This window comes from Papaver somniferum, chromosome 4 (assembly GCF_003573695.1).
Source record: "Papaver somniferum cultivar HN1 chromosome 4, ASM357369v1, whole genome shotgun sequence".
NCBI lineage: Eukaryota > Viridiplantae > Streptophyta > Magnoliopsida > Ranunculales > Papaveraceae > Papaver > Papaver somniferum.
This window is the reverse complement of record NC_039361.1, coordinates 85,822,747-85,846,209: the sequence shown is the minus strand read 5'-3', so window position 1 is coordinate 85,846,209 and position 23,463 is coordinate 85,822,747. Positions and strand designations below refer to the sequence as shown.

Sequence of the window (23,463 nt, the reverse complement as noted above, 5' to 3'; positions counted from 1 at the left end):
CTGGAATGAAAGAGTGGGAAAATGGTAGATCATGGTAAAGTTAGTTCCATGTCGTGTGGAGACTTGACTGATCGTGCACCCACTACTTTGCTAACTCCTTCAACCATTATGGATGAACACACGTGTCGTAGGCTGCCAGACCAAACCCTAATTGATATCCCCCATGTGAAGTGATTGATGTCTCACGAACGTGGAGGCTGCAAAGCATACGTGTATTTGATTAGTCAGTCGTTGACTTGAGTTTTTTTTTGAATTGAGCATGGGTGATGAATGCTCATTGATTCATGGATTGAACATACGTACAGTTCTTATGTTGTTATTTCTCGTCTGAGCAAATATTGTAAATTCGAGCAACTGAGCAAGTACTGCTCAATTCGACGAATTACTGAATATTAATAGTTGGATCAATATTCGAGCAACTGAGCAAGTATCACTCAATTCGACGAATTATGGAATATTGATAGTTGGATCAATATTCGAGCAACTGAGCAAGTATTGCTCAATTCGACGAATTATTGAATATCGATAAATTACTGAATATTGATAGTTGGATCAGTATTCGAGCAACTGAGCAAGTATTGCTCAATTCGACGAATTACTGATAAATTACTGAATATTGATAGTTGGATCAATATTCGAGCAACTGAGCAAGTATTGCTCAATTCGACGAATTATTTATTGGTAACGTGACCCAATAAAATATTAACTGAAATATTGATAGACTACCAAATAGTATATGATTAATCCAGATGTTGATTGTTGAATCAACATAAATTTATTAGTGTTTGAAATTGCTCAGAATGATGATTTGTGGAGTGTTTGTTCGAAACCCTAATTTTTGATCAATTGTTCGTTAACTGATGAATTGCTGAAAATAGGTCATGAGTGAGGGGGGACCAACCACATGGGATGATAGACGTCCATGTGGCGCCCAAGTGTCCGAGTGAGCGCGTACCTAGATCTTTAGTTGACCGGTTGGTGAAAGAATGATGATTAAATGTCGGTTTCATCATTTATTGAAATAGTGCTCGATTGAGCATTGGGTGATAAAACCTATTTATGGAAAAGTGAGGGACCGACTAAGAGGGCATGAGACCGGTCATTGGTGGTCGTGGGACCAGCTGATGGTCGTTTGAGCAAACTCCAAGTTGGTTGGAAAGAGTTTGGACCCAATATGAGCAATTGCGCAAATTAGGTCAAAATCATAAGAATGTGTGGGACCGGATCCTTGCAAGCTTTAGGGCCGGACTTGGTTGGTCAAGGAGGCATGCCCGTGTCATCATAATGTCTGTGTCTCAACCCTGAGAGTTTTGATATTTTCTGGTGTGTGATTGAGCAATATTTTTTATTTTCAGAAGAGTTTGATCTTTGACTGAAATTCTTGATTTTGCTCGAATGAGCAAGTAGAATTTAGCTCGTTTGATCAGTATTTTGAGAATATTAAAATAATAATAATATTTTAATATTTTTGAATAGCCTAGTCGGTCATGTGACCATTTGACTTTTTGGCTTTTTCATGGTTTGAGCAATATTTGAGAAAATATGAAGAAACCATGATTTTTACTCAATCGGAGGAGTTTCATGAGATGAGGGAAATAATAATTATGAAAGACTAGGGATTGTAAGGTGTGGGAACGACCACAGCTAGGGAATGGCCGGCCTCTAGGTTTATCGGTCCCGCGACACCTTTCTCTATTTGAAAAAGCGGGGGTACAACAACCACACCCAATATTTCGCTTAGCAATATGTATGGACTAACTCCAATATACTTTCAAGAGAATCAACTAGACTCAATCTTAATAAAGTATATTAAAGAGTGTTATCTCTCTTTCTCGATTCAATTCTTACTCACGCAAATAGAAATCTGCGAGTTTAATTGAATACAAGAGAAATCACTTGAATGGTACCAAAGACCAATGTTCAAGTATCAATCAATGTAAATCAACAACCAAAGGTTGGATATTCTAATTGATTGATTCTGTTAGAGCATTTCTCGGTCGAACTCGCATGTGTTGCTATCTCAAGCATCTTTGTCAATATTAGTGATCAAAACTATATGTTTTGATTTCTAGTTTACTTATGACTATGTCTCGGTCCAGGATAGTTAAGTGTAGCTGAGATCCAGACTCCATGGAGACCATCTTATGAAGATGAAGAACTACTCGAGGAACCAGTGGAACTTCATCCGACTAAAAGGTATGTGGAGACTTGAACTTATCTATCACTCAAAAGTCTATTCTATCTTCTACTCTTGAGACAAAGTCGTATAAGTATGATAGTTTTCATACATACACATTTGCTATTTCGATCCGAGTTTACTCGTCTATATTTCTCTCGAAATATGTGTTGGTAAGCTTTCGCTTTAACCATTTTCATCTTTACGCGTGACGAAAGTCATGATGACGTTTCAATCTTGAAAATAGCTTTGATGAGGATAGTCGTGAATAACGATTGTTATAACATTATAGAAGAATGTTTCAATGATTGAAATGTAGAGTTAATATTACCATTTATGGATACAAGCATATATAGTGTGTTCGCACATTAGTGTATAAATCCATGTGTCGGAAACCAAGTGCGTGCATATGTGTTCATGCGGTATTGGTGAAGGAGACAGGTTGAATACGTCTATCCGTACGCATACCAGTGGAAGTTTTCATACCGAAAATTTCTTCTGAGTTTGTATTTTGCAAACTAGTAAACCAATCACCTTAGGTACGCATACCCGTACGCATACCAACGGGTATGCGTATGTGTCATCAACTGATACATTGTTCCATAAGGTCAAAAGATTCTACTGAATTTTTTTTGTGTTCACAATAGATGAAAGCAACAAAGATGATGAAGTCAAGAAGGGAAAGACTATCGAGTTTCACAAAAATCCTGTTTTCATAACATGCTATCATGCTATCGATCATGAAAACGAACTACCAGTTCAGATGCCTTCATAACTGGTAGGAAATATTCTTCGAGATTTTGAGATCGTACGTGAACAACTCGGAATTGCAACAAGGAATCTTGATTTTCTGAAAAACGAACTGAAGAAAGCAACTGATGAACTTGCCCATGTTCAATCTCTAGTTGCTGACCGGGTTTAGTGTTTTAAAAAAAAAATCATGTTCTCTAAGAGATAGTTTGCTTAGTAAATCTTCTTTTATTGATTTATTTAGAAGAATAACTAGAGTTTGGAATACCCATTATTTTGATTACACATAGCTATGTCCAACGTTTTCATCTTCATGTTTTTAGGTTTATTTATTTAAATTCTAAAAAATTGTTTGGAAGATGATATTTTTGCAGTATTAATCTTTATGGTTTTATATATTGCAATATGTTATGGGATATGTGTGGTTGCGTCCGTGAACTATGATTGTCCCTTACCTGTTCAAAAGTTATGTCTTTCGTATGTCGATATGCATGTATTGACAAAAGAATGAATGAGCTTTTGACATCACAAAATTTTGAAGCCTATTATGTCATTATTGATGGAAGATAGGATGAACTTTTGTTTACGAGGATTATGTCTATTATATGTTATTGTGCAAATAGTGATGGAAAATAGAATGAATCCTTGTCTATTCCACAGTATTGATCTTCCCTGATCCATATTTTATGTGTATATTGTGCAGCTCCGTAAGTTTTATTATGTTGAGAATTTTCATTTTAATTAATCATGAGTTCTCTGGTTAATTGAATTGAGTATTAATTGGATTCAAATTAAAATTCATATGTGGTTTGTTATGTCCAAAGAAATCCTTCTTTTCTTTGGAAATTAAGGTCGTTCTTGTTGTTCTTTCGGGAATCGCATATTATGGGGGAGAGTTCTTAATTGAACTTGTGCTTGATTGACAAATATTTGTGGGGAGTGCGGCTGTGGAATATTATAGGGGTTATCTTGTATCTTTAAACTCCTTGATGAATGCATTTAGCTTCGGCTTTATGATTGCATCTAAATAAGTTGATATGTGCTTTCTTTTAGTCATGAAATGTCTCTTTTGGAAATTTCATTAGGATCCCGTTCTTGTACCTTTGCCAATTTTATTGACAAAAAGGGGGAGAATTAATATGTAGTTCACACTACAAATACATATGGTTTTCATATCATTGTGTAAGGGGGAGTGGTTTCCATGTGAGATGGAGTATTGACTAAGGGGGAGTGATACATATCACCATAGTATTGTTGTCGAAGTTGTGATACAATTGAACTTTGATACTACATAATGATACTATGACACTGTATAAAAATGATCGAGAATTCTGTTTTCTCATTGTTATAGCTACGGATTTTCAACAACGATGATGCTAAACTTACAACCTTTGGAATCATTGGAATACTTGGAAGTGACGAAGATTTCGAGTAATGTTGAAGATTAGGCACGTGTAATAGGAGCTACAAAAGTGTATTATTTATTTTTTTATTCCATATGTATTGATAGTTTTGTCACTAAAATTGACAAAGGGGGAGATTGTTAGAGCACTGCTCGGTCGAACTTGCATGCGTTGCTATCTCAAGCATGTTTGTCAATGTTAGTTATCAAAACTATAAGTCTTGATTTCTAGTCTACTATAACTAAGTCTCAGACTAGGATAGAAAGTGTGGTTGAGCTCAAGAACTCCATGGAGATGATCATACAAGACGAAGAACTACTCACGGAACTAGTGGAACTTCATCGACTACAAGGTATGTGAAGACTTGAACTTATCTATCACTCAAAAGTCTATCTACTCTATCTCCTAGCTTGAGACAAAAGTCGTTTTGCTATATAGACTGATTATACACATTTGCTATTTTGAGCCGAGTTTCTCGAAATATGTGTTGGTAAGCTTTCGCTTTGGCCAAGTTCATCTTTACCTAGTGATGAAAGTCATATTATGTTTCAATAATTTGAAAATGGCTTTGACGAAAAATAGTTTGTGAATAAAAACTATATTACGTCCTATAAGAATGTTTCAATGATTGAAATGAGAGTTTAGAATATATAACCAATGTTGGATATAAGCATTGTGTGGTAACACATATATGTATAAGTCCTTATTCCTTGAACCAAAGTATGCGTACTTTGTTGATCAGGAAAATCGGAAAACCAGTCCGCGAACTGTCGGAGGTTCTCTGCCCGATAAAATCTGTTGGAGTTTGTAAACTCTTTTGGGAACTTAAGTCCGCGAACTCAGTCTGCGTACTTGAGTTGGTTATTTCTAAAGATGATTATTCGTGAACTTAAACTTATATAAACTAAGGAATGCAAGTTTGCAAATCGTGGCTATAAAGTTCATGAATCGATTCGAGTGAATCAAATCGTTTTTGCTTCGATTGTGTCTTGTATACTTCTATAAAATCTAAGCAATTGAACAACTCTCTAACTAGTTCATTTGAACTAGTTATGTTAAAGAAGAATATGGTTAATATGAAAGTGATCATATGGCCAACCATTTGGTTAACTATTGTTGAACCAACGAATGTACATGTTTGGGCACGGTTACACAAACCTAACACTACACCAAATTCCAGGATTCGTACCAGGAATTTGTAACGGATTTATGCCCGTTACAAAATTCCCGTTACAAATGGCCGTTACAAAATTCCCGTTACAAATGGCCGTTACAAAAAATTCGAACAGGCTCAAGTCGTTACTAATTTTTTTAAAATTCGCAACAGGCTTAAGCCGTTACTCATTTTTTTATAGGCGTGCGAGTCACATGCTTGGTCACACTTGGATCGTAACACCTTGAGTATGTGCGTGTGCCATTCACATGCGTAGCATTATGTTTTCACCCACGACGAGTTGTACGTAAGGATGTTTCCTCCCACGTGTGTGCCATTCACATGCGTGATTTTGAGGATACACCCTACCAAAATCGAGATCAAGTTTTCATTTTCATTTCTCTTTTTTTTTCCTCTTAGGCTCCTGCCTCTCTTCTCTTCCTCTCAACACATGCCTCTCTTCTCTTCCTCTCAAACGATGAGTCGATGAAATCATCACAAAAATCACACATAAATCTCTTCAATCGTCAATCTGTGTAAGTGTTCATCGATCTTTTCAGTAACTTTTTCGATTTTTAGGGTTTCTAAGTTTTTCAATCGTCTGGTTTTTAGGTTTTCGATTTGTTTCTAATACGATTTTGTTGATCCGTGAATCTGATACGATTTGTTTCTTCTTATTTAGATTTGTTAATCTTCTTCAATTAAATCTAATTCGATTTTTTTTCCTGATTTCATGTTAGGGTTTAAAGAACTGAAGAACTGATTTGTTAATCCAACTTAAAAGGTATAAGTTTCAACATATGAACTGATTTTAGGGTTTTACGTTAATTTCTATTTTAGGGTTTGGAAATATGAACTGATTTTAGGTTTGTTTTTATGATTTCAGTTATTGTTCATTGTTGCTCTCTAGTCTTTTGCTTATACTGCAGGCTTGAGGCAATGGTGCTTATTGCTAATCAGTGGGTGCAAGAAACCTTCAATTCAGTGTTCAAATTGGTTTTATAGTTGTCTTTGGTTTCGTGGTTTTTAGCTGTTCTTTATATGATCTTGCCATGCCCATTGGCAATGATGTTTCGGTGTTCCTTTTAGCTGTTTTTAGATTGATTTAGACCATAAGCCAACATCTTATACTGCTTCATATTCTTGTTATGCTTCGTGTCATTATAAAATTTCCTAACTGGTCTCGGATTTTGTCATCTTCAGCTTCAATTGAAAAGCTCCATCGAGTAGTTATTCCAGCTGCTGTGGATTCCACCCAACAGGAAGCTATTCTGCTCTTGAAGAAACTAAAGGATTGTTATCATGAACTAATTTTTGAACCAACAATGCATGGCGTGCTGTGTTAACTATGATTCTCATTGTGCTCTTGAGAAACATTTTAGAGATGGTGCCAAGCTGAAATGGTGAGGCGTAGACCTTGTATTCTACTATTTTATGCTTCAATAAAATATGGTTAATTCAAATTATGTTGCCTGTGTGTTTAAAAATAAAAAAGCCTTCGCGGAGGCTGGCCTTGTACGAAGCAAGATATCTATCAAGTTTAGTATTCAGAACGAAACTGTTAATTATCTTCCTGAAAGGTACCTCAAGTTATGCTCCCATTGAGATCTTATCTTACCTTACATTTTCATTGTTTTGGTAACTACATATCCTGATTCTGTGATTGGTAAACCATTTCCTTTGCAGTTTTATTTATCGGTTTGATCTCTTGAACTGGAAAGCATAACTGGATTATTATCGATACGTGGGATATAAGAAAAGGTACCATAACTAATTGTTACTCTTCTGACTTCTCATGCGCATAGTCCTTCATAGCTCTTCAAGCGTGACTTATCTGCAGTCCAGATGTCCAGGAAGAAAATTAATTTAATGGATGTGAAGGCAATCAGTTATGATGCATCAGTGGCTCTTTTCATGGACTTGGAAGCTGGCGACAACAGTGTGCTGAGAAAAGTTTTTGGTATGCATCTCTTAATACACAAAACTCACAGATACACATGTTTGTTGTACATGTTACTTGTCTAAAATGAGTATTTTCCTGGCTCAATGATGAGGTGCAGTTATTTCATTCATCTTTGCATATTGTTCTACAGGGGAGAGTCGGCGATTTCAACCAGAGAAACCTGCAACGATAGCCCAAGCAGCTGTTGCATTAACTAGTGGTAGGATGACCTCTGCAATTATTACTTTTTTTTCGACGATGACAAATTCACTTTGGAATTTTTCTTATAGTCCCCTTAGCATGAGTTTTAAGAAACAAAGAGAGATTTTGCTCCGAGGATGACAAATTCACTTGGGAATATTTCTTGTACTCACCCTTAGCATGAGTGTTCAAGATACAAAGAGAGGTTTTGTTCCGAGGATGACAAAGTCACTTTGGAATTTAGAAACTATTATATATTGGATTTCCTTTTTGTTTCTTTCGTTTTACAGTATTTGTTTGTTTGGGTCTGGGGTTTTGGGGAACTAAGTATAGCATCTATATATTGTTGCAGGCACTGGAGATGGTACTTTACATGCATGGAGCATGTACATGCTAAATGAGGTAGAATTTTGTTTTCCCTTACAATGCATTAAATATACATACAAATGATATATGCAACTCGATATAAGTTTGATTGAGAAATAGTGACAATGCAACTTCATTTTTTGATAGGTGGCATGCTGGAATAGCCAGATAGGTGTAGCTACTTGCTTGAAGTGGGCGCCTCGTAGAGCCATGTTTGTAGCTGCTTCCTCGGTTCTAACGTCTTGGATTCCTGACAACACAAAGTCTTCTCTACACTTGGGCAACGCAGAACCTGATGCAAGAATATGAAACTAGATGTAGCTTTGCTTTATCATGGTATTCATCTTTTGCTTTATCTTGCATGTTGGTAGTTTAAAAAGCAGTCCCCATTAAGCCCTCTTGTCATGCCTGAATCTGCTGCAAGTTTCTAGTTAGGACCTTACCTTCCTAAATGATTGGCCCCCATCAAGCTATCCTTAACCAAATATACAACAACAGTAAATTAGTATAGATATTCGCTGAAGTTTGCACATTATGACTAGCACACACCCAAAGAAACATGTTAAGATCTGATCACCCTAAATCAGAGGATATGAAATTCCTTGAGCACGTGGTTCTTGTCCAATGTAACTTTTTTCTATATATGTGAACACGAAACGGCTTATGAACGGATATTTTCAGTCAGTCCATCATTTTTTTGTATATATTTGTAGGTGGTTTGTGTTATGTTATATGTGAATGCATAGGGACTTCACACAAGGTCAGTTGAAGCAGTAGTAGCCAGCCGGGGAAATATCAATCCTTGTTAAGTACTTCACTTGGTTAAATTTTGTACTATTAAGTTTAAATTTGTGGATTTGACACTCAGTTTATACTTACGAGGTATTGCGCTGGTAGGAAGTGAACTGCAGTTGGGTTGGCATCAGATGGAGTAAGTATAAATTGAACTATAGCTTATTTCTCTAAGTTTTATATCTATTGACTTTTGTATCACTGATTTGGCAACTCATTGTCCTGTGCAATTATTTACTATATTTATGTTATTGACTCATTGTCTTGTAGTTTTAGCACTCATTGTCTGCATTTTATTTGTAATTGACTTTGTAATTGCAAACTTTGCGAGTTTCCTGGCTCAGCTGACGATAATTTTTATGAGAAGCTTCTAGTATCTGGTCTCAAAGTGGATGGGCTAGAATGAGAATCTTGTTTCCAACCTTTTCCAGTGGTTAGTAAATTTTCTATCTGTTGTTACACCTGTGCTTGTTTGTATTTACTTGCTGCGTATATTGAACATTATTTCTTCCAGTTTACTTGTCATAATAATGCAACCTGTTGTATTATGCAGGATTGCCTACTGCCTACATCGAGTTTTTTGATGCCCAAGCTTTCAACAAACCAAGCCTGCAAAGGATATATAGCTTAGTTGTGGTTAATCGAATGATGCTCTATTTGATCAGAAAGGGTGGAAAACATAACAGCTTCAAGATTTGTAAGTTACAGTTATTCAAGTTTTGTAGGCAGTTAGTAAGTTTCTGTTTTCCATTAGAAATTTGGAACCTTCCCTGTATTCCCTTAGAAATCTGATACTTAACAAAAACAAAAAAATTGGTGCTTAGAGAAATTTCAGTAAAATTTGGTACTTACAAAAATTTCAATTATTTTTTTATATGAATGTGATATGAATAGATTGTTGAGTGTGGATGATGAATGTATTGAGAGGTGTATGCAGGGTATTGCATTTAGAATTCCGGCTTATTTCCGGCGGAAAATGAACTGCCAGTTATCCTTGACCTGGTCAAAATTGGTCAATATTGACCTATTTTGACCAGGTCAATGTTGCATGGAAGTAATTTTTTGATGTTACAAAAAAGTTCGTAACGGCTAAAACCTGTTTCCACTTTCTGAGTCGTAACGGTTATTGTTTGTTACTAAACTGCCACGTAGTAACGGCTCCTACATGTTACGACTGCGTTGTTACAAGAAAGTCGTAATGGCTCTCAGCTGTTACCACGTGGCATTTTGTAACGGCTCATCACTATTACGAACGCCGTTGCGACACAAAATTCGTAATGGCCCCATTGCCATTGCGAAAAAAATTGTATTACGCCCTTTTGAAACAGGCGAGAGCCGTTACAACCCCGATTCGTAACGGTTTGCTTCTGTTTCTAATCCCAAAATTTGGTGTAGTGTAAAATCGTGCATTTCATTTGTGTGTAACAAGCTAGGTTTTCGATCTAACGGTTGAAAGATATTAACTTGAATTTAATCCGGTTTTCATCTAACGGTGAATATTGAATGCTTTTTTTACCAAGCTAACATTGATTGCAAACCCTGATTTGAAATACTATATAAGGGAGAACTCTAGCAACTGAGAAACCTAATCCCCACTTACGTGTGATACTAGTTGTATTAGCTAGAGTCGATTCTCCTTTAACCTTAGGTTTCTTCTTGTAAACCAGGTTAACAACTTGAAGACTTCATTGGGATTGTGAAGCCAGACCGATACTACTTTCTCGTAGTTGTCTGATCTGATCTTGCATATTCTATCGTCCGAGTACAATCATAAAGATTGGCTTGAGATTTATATCTCCGATAGACAAGATATAAAAGTAATCACAAACATATTCGTATCATCGTTTGTGATTCCACAATATCTTCTTTCGCCGCGTCGATTAAGATTATTGTGAGGTGATTGATAATTTTAGGCCGTTCTTCGGGAATATAAGTCTGGGTTATCAATTGGTTCCTGTTCACCTTGATTTATCAAAAGACGGAACAAAACTCGTAAATATTTCTGTGGGAGACAGATTTATGTATTATTGTAGACTTTTCTGTGTGATACAGATTTGTTTATTATAGTCTTCGACTTTGGGTCGTAGCAACTCTTAGTTGTGGGTGAGATCAGCTAAGGGAATCAAGTGCGTAGTATCCTACTGTGATCAGAGACGTAAGGAGCACAATTGTACCTTGGATCAATGTGAGATTGATTGGGGTTCAACTACATTCCAGACTGAAGTTAGTTTTTAGTAGGCTAGTGTCTGTAGCGGCTTAATACAGTGTGTGCTCAATCTGGACTAGGTCCCGGGGTTTTTCTGCATTTGCGGTTTCCTCGTTAACAAAATTCTTATGTCTGTCTTATTTATTTTTCGCATTATATTTTGTTATATAATTGAAATATCACAGGATGTGCGTTAGTATCAATTAGAATATCCAACCTTTGGTTGTTAATTTACATTGATTGACACTTGGATATTGGTCTTTGATACCATCCAAGTTATCTCTCTTATATTTAATCGGACTCGCAGATTTCTATTTGCTTGAGTAAGGATTAAATCGAGAGATCGAGATATTATAACTCTTTGATATACTTTATTAAGATTGAGTCTAGTTGATTCTCTTGAAAGTATATTGGAGTTAGTCCATACAGATTGCTAAGCGAAATATTGGGTGTGGTTGTTGTACCCCCGCTTTTTCACTAAACTCTCATTTCAATCATTGAAACATTCTTAGAGGACGTTATATAGTTGTTATTCACAAACCATTTTTCGTTAAATCCATTTTCAAGTGATTGAAACTTAACATGACTTTCGTCACTAGGTAAAGATGAACTTGGCCAAATCAAAAGCTTACCAACATATATTTCAAGAAATAAATAAGCGAGATAAACTCGGCTCGAAATAGAAAATGTGTATAATCAAAGTCTATATAGCAAAACAACTTTTGTCTCAAGATAGTAGATAGAGTAAATAGACTTTTGAGTGATTGATAAGTTCAAGTCTCCACATACCTTTTAGTCGATGAAGTTCCACCAGTTCCTTAAGTAGTTCTTCGTCTTTTATGATGATCGCCATAGAGTTCTTGAGCTCAACTACCCTTTCTATCCTAGTCCGAGACTTATCTATAATAGACTGGAAATCAAGACTTATAGTTTTGATCCCTAACATTGACAAACATGCTTGAGATAGCAACGTATGCGAGTTCGACCGAGCAGTGCTCTAACAATCTCCCCCTTTGTCAATTTTAGTGACAAAACTATCAATACATATGGAATACAAAAATAAATAAATAAACTTTTGTAACTCCTATTCCACATGCCTAATCTTCAACATTACTCGAAATCTTCGTCACTTCCAAGTAATCCAATGATTCCAAAGGTTGTAAGTTTAGCATCATCGTTGTTGAAAATCCGTAGCTATAACAATGAGAAAACAAAATTCTCGATCATTGTTATCCAGTGTCATAGTATATTTATGCAGCATCAAAGTTCAATTGTATCACAACTTCGACAACAATACTATGGTGATATGTATCACTCTCCTTTAGTCAATACTGCATCTCACATGGAAACCACTCCCCCTTACATAATGATCCTAAAACCATATGTATTTGTAGTGTGAACTACACATTGATTCTCCCCATTTTTGTCAATAAAATTGGCATAGGTACAAGAACAGGATCCTAATGAAAATTTCCGTAGAGACATTTCATGACCAAAAACAAGCACATATCAACTTATTTAGATGCAATCATATAGCCAAAGATAAATGCTTTCATCAAGGAGTTTATAAAGATACAAGATAACTCATATAATATTCCACAGCCGCACTCCCCATGAAGATTTGGCAATTAAGCACAAGTTCAATTAAGAACTCCCCCCCATAAAATGTCATTCCCGAAAGAACAGCAAGAGCGACCTTAATTTCTTGAGGAAAGAAGGATTTCTTTGGACAAAACAAATCACATACGAATATGAATTGAATCCAAATAAACTCAATTAAATTAACCACAAGAAAACCCATGATTAATTCAATCGGAATACACAACTAAATTACCACAAGAGTGTGATCAATTTAATTGGTCATGCTCAACATAAGTGAACTTATAGAGCCTCACAGTATATACATAAAAAAATGGATAAGGGAAGATCAATACTGCGGAGTAGACAAGGATTCATTCTATTTTCCATCACCATTTACACAATGACATACAATAGACATAATCCTTGTAAACAATAGTTCATCCTATCTTACATCAGTATTTGCATAATGACATAATAGGTTCAAACTTTTGTGATGTCAAAAGCTCATTCATTCTGTTATCAACACATGCATATCGACATATGAAAGACTTAACTTTTGACAAGACATGGGACAATCATAGTTCACGGACGCAAACACACATATCCCATAACAAATTGCAATATATAAAACCATAAAGATTAATACTGCAAAAATCATCTTCCAAACAATTTTAGAATTTAAACAAATAAACCTAAAAACATGAAGATGAAAACATTGGTTTTTTTTTTATAAGTCAAAAATTTGTATTAATAGATAACAAATTTACAAGAATAATTTACAAGAAAAAAGGTCACAGCAACCCCAAAAACTTGTAAACAATTTGAATCTATAATAAGCAACATTAGGGTATTCAACTAAAATAAAAAAACTTGGTCTTCCATCATAATGTAAACCTTCCTCTTCATTAAGAAGACAGCCCCTCTTTGCCATAGAATCGGCAGAGAAATTCGCCTCCCTATGGTGTGAGAAGATGAAAACATTGGACATAGCTATGTGTAATCACAATAATGGCTATTCCAAACTCTAGTTATTCTTCTAAAAATAAAAAATTCTCAATAGAAGATTTACTAGGCAAAAAAAATCAACAAGCTAAAGCGGACTTCTATGCCAAAGTCGAACACAAACTTGGGTCAAATAGACGGTTCGGGATCCTCCGAGACTTGAGGTCTTTGAGCTTGTGATTGACAACACCCATCGCATCTTCAGAGAAGAGATTTTCTTTGAGAAGATCATTGATGTGAGATTTTATGAGACCAAGGTCAGAGGTAACCTTTTTCAACTCAATTTTTAGCACATCAAGACGTTTCAAGGTATCAACGAGTTGCAGTTTTGACTCATCAAAGTATTTAAGAAAATAATGAACCACTTCAGCAGAAACCATATCCTCCTTCTCAACATCCTCATGAGTATAGGCATAGTAACATGGGGCATTATGATGATATTCATCTACAAGGGTTCTTTTCTTCCTTCCCATGGACTCAAAACTAATACCTTTGTCAAGAAACCCTCTTGCAAAACCGCTAGAGTTAGATGAAGACATTCTTGACAGACCACAAAAAAAACACCAGAGTATGCGTACGAGACTCAAGGGTTCTCGTATTTAAATGGTTTCTTAGAGAAGGTAACTTTTAGGGTTTCTAAAAATTTATTCGTGACAGTAACACGAGTACTCGCACGAACAGAATCTTGATTCAACACCAAAGGTACGCAATCGGTCCTAATTCTACGACAAGACAGAATTTTTGATATGTGAAAAATATCACAAGAATTTTGGCTCAAAAATGTTATATATCAATAGAGAAACAATGCTAGAGCACAAAAGTAGCAGGCAACAGGGTTGCAAATAAAAAAAAACTTCTTCGAAAAATAGAAGACAAAATGAAGAACCACATTAGACTCAGTTAATACTTTAGGCAAAGTTGTTTGCAGTCAATAGTTGAGTCATAAACGATAAGAGGATAACTCAACTAAACAGAAACAATTTTGACAAAAGTATACCCGATTATAACACAACTTACCCAACATGATTTTTATGAGTAAGTTCTCAACCCTTGTGATTATTTAGCACAAGAATGAGCTTTCAGCTCATTAGATGAACGGAGTTCATGGTTGAGTTTCTTTTTCCTTTCAAGTCTAGGAAAAGTCTCTTTTGATGTGAAAAATTATCATAAAACTTACTGTCATCAAAATATGAGACATAGTTTAAGTTCTTACCAAAGGAATTTTGACTTGAGGAGGATGACAACTTGTTGACAATTTCTTTATAGCCTTCAATTATCTCCTTCAGGTTATTTCTCATATCATCAATTTTTTTCCTTTCTCCTGGGATTTCGTTCACATCAAGAGTACTGTTATCTCCATAGGAAAAGACTTGATATTTCCTTAGACAATTTTTGTTAAGACATCTGTTCTGATTTTGAGCATTCGAGGAACTCATTGAACTGACTCTCCTGGTAGCATACACATGGTAAGTACTAAAACCAATTGGCTTAGACATACGAATGTCAGTTACACCTTTGATAATTAAGTCTAAGGTGTTTGAAGTTGAACAATGGAATTGTTATTCAACCTAGAGTTTCTCTTTAGCTTAATAGGCCCTTTTGAATCACAAAATAGACATACTTTCTGATCATGAGGACGATTAGAAGGTTAAGTGGGTATATTTTTCATGAATTGATTCAAGTGGATCATGAATTGATTTTGTTTCAATTGTGTATATGAATAAATACCTAAGCAATTGAACAACTCTATCAACTAGTTCTTATGAGTCATTTGAACTAGTTATGAGAAAGATGAATACGGTTAATATGAAAGTGCTCATATGGCTAACCATTGGTTAACTATTTGTGAACCAACTAAGTGTACACGTTTAGGAACGGTTACTCAAACCTAAATGAATACATTTCATTTGTGTGTGACAAGCTAAGTTTCGATCTAACGTTGAAAGATATTAGCTTGATTGAATCGGGTTTTTCATCTGACGGTAAATATTGAATGCTTTGTTACCAAGGTAACTTAGAGTGCAAACCCTGATTTGAAAAATATATAAAAGAGACATCTAGTAATTGGAAAAATTAATCCCCACACCTCCTGTGTGATACTAGTTAGTTTGCTTGAGTCGATTATCCTTTAACCTTAGGTTTCTTCTCGAGACCCTGTAGGTTAACGACCGAAAGACTTTATTGGGATTGTGAAGACAAACAAAACTACTTCTCTTGTAGTTGAGCGATCTGATCTTGCCATTTTCTATCGTACGAGTTCAATTGAATAATTGACTTGAGATTATATCTCCGATAGGGAAAGATAAAAAGAAATCACAAAAATCTTCGTCTCATCGCTTGTGATTCCGCAATATCTAGTTTCGCTACTATAAGATTTAGATTATTGTGAGGTGATTGATAATTCTAGGTTGTTCTTCGGAATATAAGTCTGGTTTATCAATTAGTTCCTGTTCACCTTGATTTATCAAAAGACGGAACAAAAACTCATAGGTTTATCTGTGGGAGACAGATTTATCTATTATCATAGACTTTTCTGTGTGATACAAATTTGTTTATTAAAGTCTTTGACTTTGGGTCGTAGAAACTCTTAGTTGTGGGTGAGATCATCTAAGGGAATAAAGTGCGTAATATCCTACTGGGATCAGAGACGTAAGGAGATCAACTGTACCTTGAATCAGTGTGAGATTGATTAGGGTTCAACTACAGTCCAGACCGAAGTTAGTTTGTAGTAGGCTAGTGTCTGTAGTGACTTAATACAGTGTAGTGTTCAATCTGGACTAGGTCCCGAAGTTTTTCTACATCTGCGGTTTCCTAGTTAACAAAAATTTTGGTGTCTGTGTTATTTCTATTCCACATTTATTTTGTTATCTAATTGAAATATCACAGGTTGTGCGTTAAGATCAATCAATTAGAATATCCAACCTTTGGTTGTTGATTTAAATTGATTGACACTTGGATATTGGTATTTGGTACCACCCAAGTTTATCTCTGTAGTATTTGATAAAGACTCGTAGATTTCCATTTGCTTTAGTAAAGATCAAATCGAGAGATTGAGATATTAACTCTTTGATATACTTTTATCTAGATTGAGTCTGACTGTCTAGTTGATTCTCTAGAAAGTATATTGGAGTTAGTCCATACAGATTGCTAATCGAAATATTGGGTGAGGTTGTTAGACCCCCGCTTTTTCAATTGGTATCAGAGTAGGCAAACACGTTAAAGACCTTATAAGTCTGTGTTTGTAGCGATCTGATTATGGACGACTCTATCTCTAATAACGTACCAGTTCAGAAATTAGCAGATGATTCTAAAAGCTTGGATTCACCTGAGATAACTGTCACATCTAAGTCAATATCTAAACATTCTCTTGATGTAAAAACTGTTGATTGGTAAACTCTCCTAGAAGAACAGTTGGATGAACTTTCAGATGAAGGTGATTCAGATATTGATAGAGATGTTGATGAGGAAGTCTCATAGTATGTTAAGTTTTTGGATTCGTGGAATATGAAGAAGATTACAACTTCTCATGTCTCACCTATTCCGACTCCTCTCTGTCGAGAAAACAAGAAATTGAGAAGATGTTACGCAGGTGTTTATTTTTCGAATCGTTCTAACGAATCGATCCTCAAGGATTCCGAGGAAAACCTATGTATGAAGTCACTTGAATGTGATAATCTTTATCAAAAGTACTTTTTGTTGGAAGAGAAATTTGCAGAATCTGAAGAAAGGTTTAACTCTCAACAAATTAGTTTTGATGACAGAGAAAGTGTTTGTCTCGCTCGAGAAAAATGCCTTGAGGCTGATTTAGCTGATGCTCTTGATAAAATCAATATGTTGGAAGATGAATTGAAAAAGTTCAATACTTGTTCAAGAAATTAATCACTATTCTAAGAGAAAGTAAAACTTATCGTGATACACGAGGATTGGGCTATAAGGGAATAGATGCTCCAAGTATTAGCAAAGTGGTCAAATTTGTCAAGGCTAGTGATTCTTCTCAACAAAAGGTTTCCACTGATGGAAAAAGTGAAATACCTTCACCGGAAATTAAGGTTCGAAAGAGCAAAGTATATCAACCTCCAAAGTCAGCACATACAGATCGAGGTAAGAACATTCCTTATGTTTGCCAGCATTGCGGAAATAAAGGTCACCTAGAAAGGAGATGTCGTTTCCGTATAAGGAATGGTAAACTTCATGATGTTCTTGTTTGGGCATCACAATAAGTTGTGAAACCAAGATCATATGTCAAGGATAATCCCCTTAATGCTACAGGTTGTAACTGTCCAACCTTTAGGCAAAGGAATCAGTGTTGTGATAAACCTATTTTTTCCTATAAACGTCATACGAATCCTTTTCACAATTGTAATGGTTATCAAAATGATAACTTCATAAAGGCAAAGACAAGATCCGATGTTCCCAGTTGGAGAAAGACTAACTTGCAAAAGAATAGTAAATCCAATCCTCTTTCGAGAAATCTTGAAGAGAGTAACGGGAAGAAAGTTCCGGTTGTTTCTAAACGCACTCATAAGTGGGTTCCAAAGAAATTCAGTGACACTTTGAGTGTGAAAAGGAATCATCTCCTAAGATTTCAATTGTGTCTTGTGTAGTACATAAGATTTCCTTGCAATTGAACAACTCTCTAACTAGTTCATTTGAGTCATTTGAACTAGTTATGGTGAAGAAGAATATGGTTGATATGAAAGTGATCATATGGATAACCATTTGGTTAACTATTGTGGAACCAACTAATGTACAAGTTTGGGTACGGTTACACAAGCCTAGAAACGTGCATCCCATTTGTGTATAACAAGCTATATTTTCGATCTAACGGTTGATAAATATTAGCTTGAATCTAATCAGGTTTTCATCTAACGGTGAATATTGAATGCTTTGTTACCAAGCTAACATTGATTGCAAATCCTGATTTGAAAGAGTATATAAGGGAGAACTATAGCAACTGGGAAACCTAATCCCCACACATTCTGTGTGATATACTAGTTGTGGTAAGTTAGAGTCGATTCTCCTTTAACCGTTGGTTTCTTCTTCTAAACCAGGTTAACGACTTAAAGACTTCATTGGGATTGTGAATCCAGATCGATACTACTTTCACGTAGTTGTGTGATCTGATCTTGCCATTTTCTATCGTACGACTTCAATTGAAATAATTGGCTTGAGATTATATCTCCGATAGGGCAAGATAAAAAGTAATCACAAACATTTTCGTCTCATCGTTTGTGATTCCACAATATCTTCTTTCGCCGCGTCGATTAATATTATTGTGAGGTGATTGATAATACTAGGTTGTTCTTCGGGAACATAAGTCTGGTTTATCAATTGGTTCTTATTCACCTTGATTTCTATCAAAAGACTGAACAAAACTCATAGGTATATTCGTGGGAGACGAATTTATATATTACCGAAGACTTTTCTGTGTGATACAAATTTGTTTATTAAAGTCTTCGACTTTGGGTCGTAGCAACTCTTAGTTGTGGGTGAGATCAGCTAAGGGAATCAAGTACGTAGGATCCTGCTGGGATCAGAGACGTAAGAACATAACTGTACCTTGGATCAGTGTGATATTGGTTGGGGTTCAACTACAGTCCAGACCGAAGTTAATTTGTAGTAGGATAGTGTTTGTAGAGGCTTAATACAGTGTGTGTTCAATCTGGACTAGGTCCCGCGGTTTTTATGCATTTGCGGTTTCCTCGTTAACAAAATTCTGGTGTCTGTGTTATTTCTATCTCCGCATTATATTGTTTATCTTTAGAATTGAAATATCACAGGTTGTGCGTTAGGATCAATCAATTATAATATCCAACCTTTGGTTGTTGATTTAAATTGATTGACACTTGGATATTGGTCTTTGGTACCATCCAAGTTATCTCTCTTTGATAAAGACTCGCAGATTTCTATTTGCTTGAGTATAGATCAAATCGAGAGATTGAGATATAAAACTCTTTGATGTACTTTTATCTAGATTGAGTCTGACTGTCTAGTTGATTATCTAGAAAGTATATTGGAGTTTGTCCATACAGATTATTAAGCGAAATATTGAGTGTGGTTGTTAGACCCTCGCTTTTTCAAGAGCAAAGTATATCAACCTCCAAAGTCAGCACATACGAATCGAGGTAAGAACATTCCTTATGTTTGCCAGCATTGCGGAAATAAAGGTCACCGAGAAAGGAGATGTCGTTTCCGTATAAGGAATGAGAAACTTCATGGTGTTCTTGTTTTGGCATCACAAGAAGTTGTGAAACCAAGATCATATATTAAGGATAATCCCCTTAATGCTACAGGTTGTAACTGTCCAACCTTTAGGCAAAGGAATCAGTGTTGTGATAAACCTATTTTTTCCTATAAACGTCATACGAATCCTTTTCACAATCGTAATGGTTATCAAAAGGATAACTTCGTAAAGGCAAAGACAAGATCCGATGTTCCCAGTTGGAGAAAGACTAACTTGCAAAAGAATAGTAAATCCAATCCTCTTTCGAGAAATCTTGAAGAGAGTAACGGGAAGAAAGTTCCGGTTGTTTCTAAACGCACTCATAAGTGGGTTCCAAAGAAATTCAGTGACACTTTGAGTGTGAAAAGGAATCATCTCCTAGAAAATTCCATGACTATGGAGAAGGCAGTATCATGATGTTGGAACTTAAAGAGTTCTTTGGAAATATGGATTTGGATGTGAAAGGTTCTAAAAGTGATCTCTTTCATGATAATCCAAAATTAAATTGTGGTGAGCAAGACATTGTTCACCTCAACACAACTTGAGTGTGTTTTAAATGCACCCTCACCAAAGAATGCCTTGTTATGTATACGGTGAGGGAAGCACGAAAATTGGGGAGCACAGATTATGTTTGGTAAGGATGTAGAATTCAATTGGATTCATATAAAAAGGTATGTCTATAAACTTGAAAAATATTTATGATTTTATTTTATTAGAGAACTTATAATGATTCACGTACCTTTCTTATCGTTCTTTTCTACCTAACTTGATCTGTGTTTAAGGTTCTTAAATGTTTAGGTTTGAAAATAATAGTTCGGGATGTTTGGACTACATGGTACACATACCAGGCATGCATAACATCATTTAAAATCAAAATCCAGGGGTTTAGGTACGCAAACCCATTTGCATACTGCTCCAGGATACGAAAATTCGTTTGCAAACCCTTATGCATACTTGACGTCGATATTCGTTAAATTTGTTTTGGCCGTTACTTCTTCGTCCGAACTCGGAATTACCTCATTCTTTTTGAATTCTCATCATATTTGAATTCTATTCAAACTGTAGATGAGAAAACTTGAATATGAATGAGTTAAGATTGGTATTTTTCCTGTCTCTTGTTTTTGAGTATTTTGCTCCGTTTCGTTGCACTTGTTCCACTTCTCTTGAACTTGGGCACTTGGATTCTTGGAGTACTACTCTTTTAAGCCAATTTGTAGCTTTTACAAGAATGTTGTTGGTGAATCACAAAGAAGGAAGTTCAAGAATGGAAAGTAGTACGCAGTGCTATGGAATTCTTGAATGTTCACAATCATCCTATGTGAACTATGGTGCATGGTCGTTATTGACTTTGTATGTTCTTCTTTGTTAAGAAAATCTTTTTATATGCCCTTGGTAGATATTATTGGTGTAAATCCATGCGAAAAAGATTGATTCTACCCTTAAAGGAAAAATCATCTTGTATGTGCATTACGAGTTTATCTTGATGCCTAGGAAACTTCTTATGAGAATTTATTCATATTTTTGAGAAGGATTACTAGAGTTTGAAATAGCCATTATTGTAATTACATATAGCTATCTCCAACATTTTAATCTTCATGTTTTTAGGTTTAATTGTTCGAAAGATGATTTTGCAGTATTAATCTTTATGATTTTATATATTGCAATCTTGTTATGGGATATGTATGTTTGCGTCCATGAACTTTATTGTCCCATATCTTGTCAAAAGTAAAGTCTTTCGTAAGTCGATATGCATGTATTGATAAAAGAATGAATTGACTTTTGACAAATACAAAAGTTAATCCTATTACGTCATTTTTTGATGAAAGATGGGTTAAAATCTTGTGTATTCAAGGATTATTTCTATTATATGTCACTGTGCAAATGGTGATGGAAAATAGAATGAGTCCTTGTTTATTCCACGGTATAAGGTCGATTTCCGATCCAAAATTTTTTGTGTACATACTGTGTTGTTCCATAAAGTGTCTTGTGTTGAGCTCTATCGACTGAGTCATTGTTTTAGCATAGTTGTTGTTCCATGAGATACTTTATGTCGAGCATGACCAATTAAATTGATTACTTTTGTGATTAGCTTAGTTGTGTATTTCGATTAGATTAATTGTGGGGTTTCTTGTGATTAATCTAATTGAGTGTTTTTAAGTCTCCATAAGTTTACTTATGTTGGGCATGTTCGATTAAATTAATTGTGGGTTCTTTTATGGTTAATTTAATTGAATATTTTGGATTAAAATTTATACTTGTATGTGATTTGTTATGTCCAAAGAAATCCTTCTTTTCTTTTTGAAATTAAGGTCGCTCTTGTTGTTCTTTCTGGAATGACATATTATGGTGAAGAGTTCTTAATTGAACTTGTGCTTAATTGCCAAATCTTTGTGGGGAGTGCGGCTGTGGAATATTATAGGGGTTATCTTGTATCTTTATAAACTCCTTGATGAATGCATTTAGTTTCGGCTTAATGATTGCATCTAAATAAGATGATATATGCTTTCTTTTAGTCATGAAATATCTCTTTTGGAAATTTCATTAGGATCCCGTTCTTGTACCTTTGCCAATTTCATTGACAAAAAGGGGGAGAATTAATATGTAGTTCACACTACAAATACATATGGTTTTCGGATCATTATGTAAGGGGGGGTGGTTTCCATGTGAGATGGAGTATTGACTAAGGGGGAGTGACATATCACCATAGTATTGTTGTTAAAGTTGTGATACAATTGAACTTTGACACTGTGTAATGATACTATGACACTGTATAACAATGATTGAGAACTCTTGTTTTCTCATTGTTATAGCTACGGATTTTCAACAACGATGATGATAAACTTATAACCTTTGGGATCATTGGAGTACTTGGAAGTGACGAAGATTTCGAGTAATGTTGAAGATTAGGCATGTGGAATAGGAGGTACAAAAGTTTATTTATATATTTTTTGTATTCCATATGTATTGATAGTTTTGTCACTAAAATTGACAAATGGGGAGATTGTTAAAGCATTACTCGGTCAAACTCGCATGCGTTGCTATCTCAAGCATGTTTGTCAATTTTAGTGATGAAAACTATAAGTCTTGATATCTAGTTTGCTATAGCTAAGGTCTCGGACTAGGATAGAAAAGTGTAGTTGAACTCAATAACTCCATGGAAATCATTATACAAAATGAAGGACTACTCAAGGAACCGGTGGATCTTCATCGACTAAAAGGTATGTGGAAACTTGAACTTATCTATCACTCAAAAGTCTATTTATCTCCTATCTTGAGACAAAAGTCGTTTTGCTATATAGACTTAGATTATACACATTTGGTATTTCGAGCCGAGTTTATCTCGCCTATCTATTTCTCGAAATATGTGTCGGTAAAGCTTTCGATTTAGCCAAGTTCATCTTTGCCTAGTGATGAAAGTCATGACAAGTTTCAATCACTTTGGAAATTGCTGACTTTGACGAAAAATAGTTTGCGAATAACAACTATATAATAAAGTCCTCTAAGAATGTTCCAAATGATTGAAATTAGAGTTTAGATTATATAACCATTGTTGTGGAAACACATATATGTATAAGTCCTTATTCCTTGAATCGAAGTTTGCGAAATTTGTTTTTCAAGAGAACCGGGGTAGTGCGTGAGCTAAGTCCGCGAACTGGCGGAAGTTCTCG

The 23,463-nt window shown here is 35.3% G+C and overlaps 1 long non-coding RNA gene across 1 annotated transcript; it reads left to right on the top strand.

Moving 5' to 3' along the window:
• The first annotated feature begins 6,227 nt into the window (after window positions 1-6,227).
• Window positions 6,228-9,709, top strand: LOC113274058. Its single transcript, XR_003322744.1, has 11 exons — window positions 6,228-6,266; window positions 6,686-6,885; window positions 6,978-7,062; window positions 7,169-7,243; window positions 7,323-7,442; window positions 7,576-7,644; window positions 7,978-8,027; window positions 8,139-8,327; window positions 8,705-8,922; window positions 9,128-9,216; window positions 9,337-9,709. It is a non-coding gene; the product is annotated as an uncharacterized LOC113274058 (long non-coding RNA).
• Window positions 9,710-23,463: the final 13,754 nt, after the last annotated feature.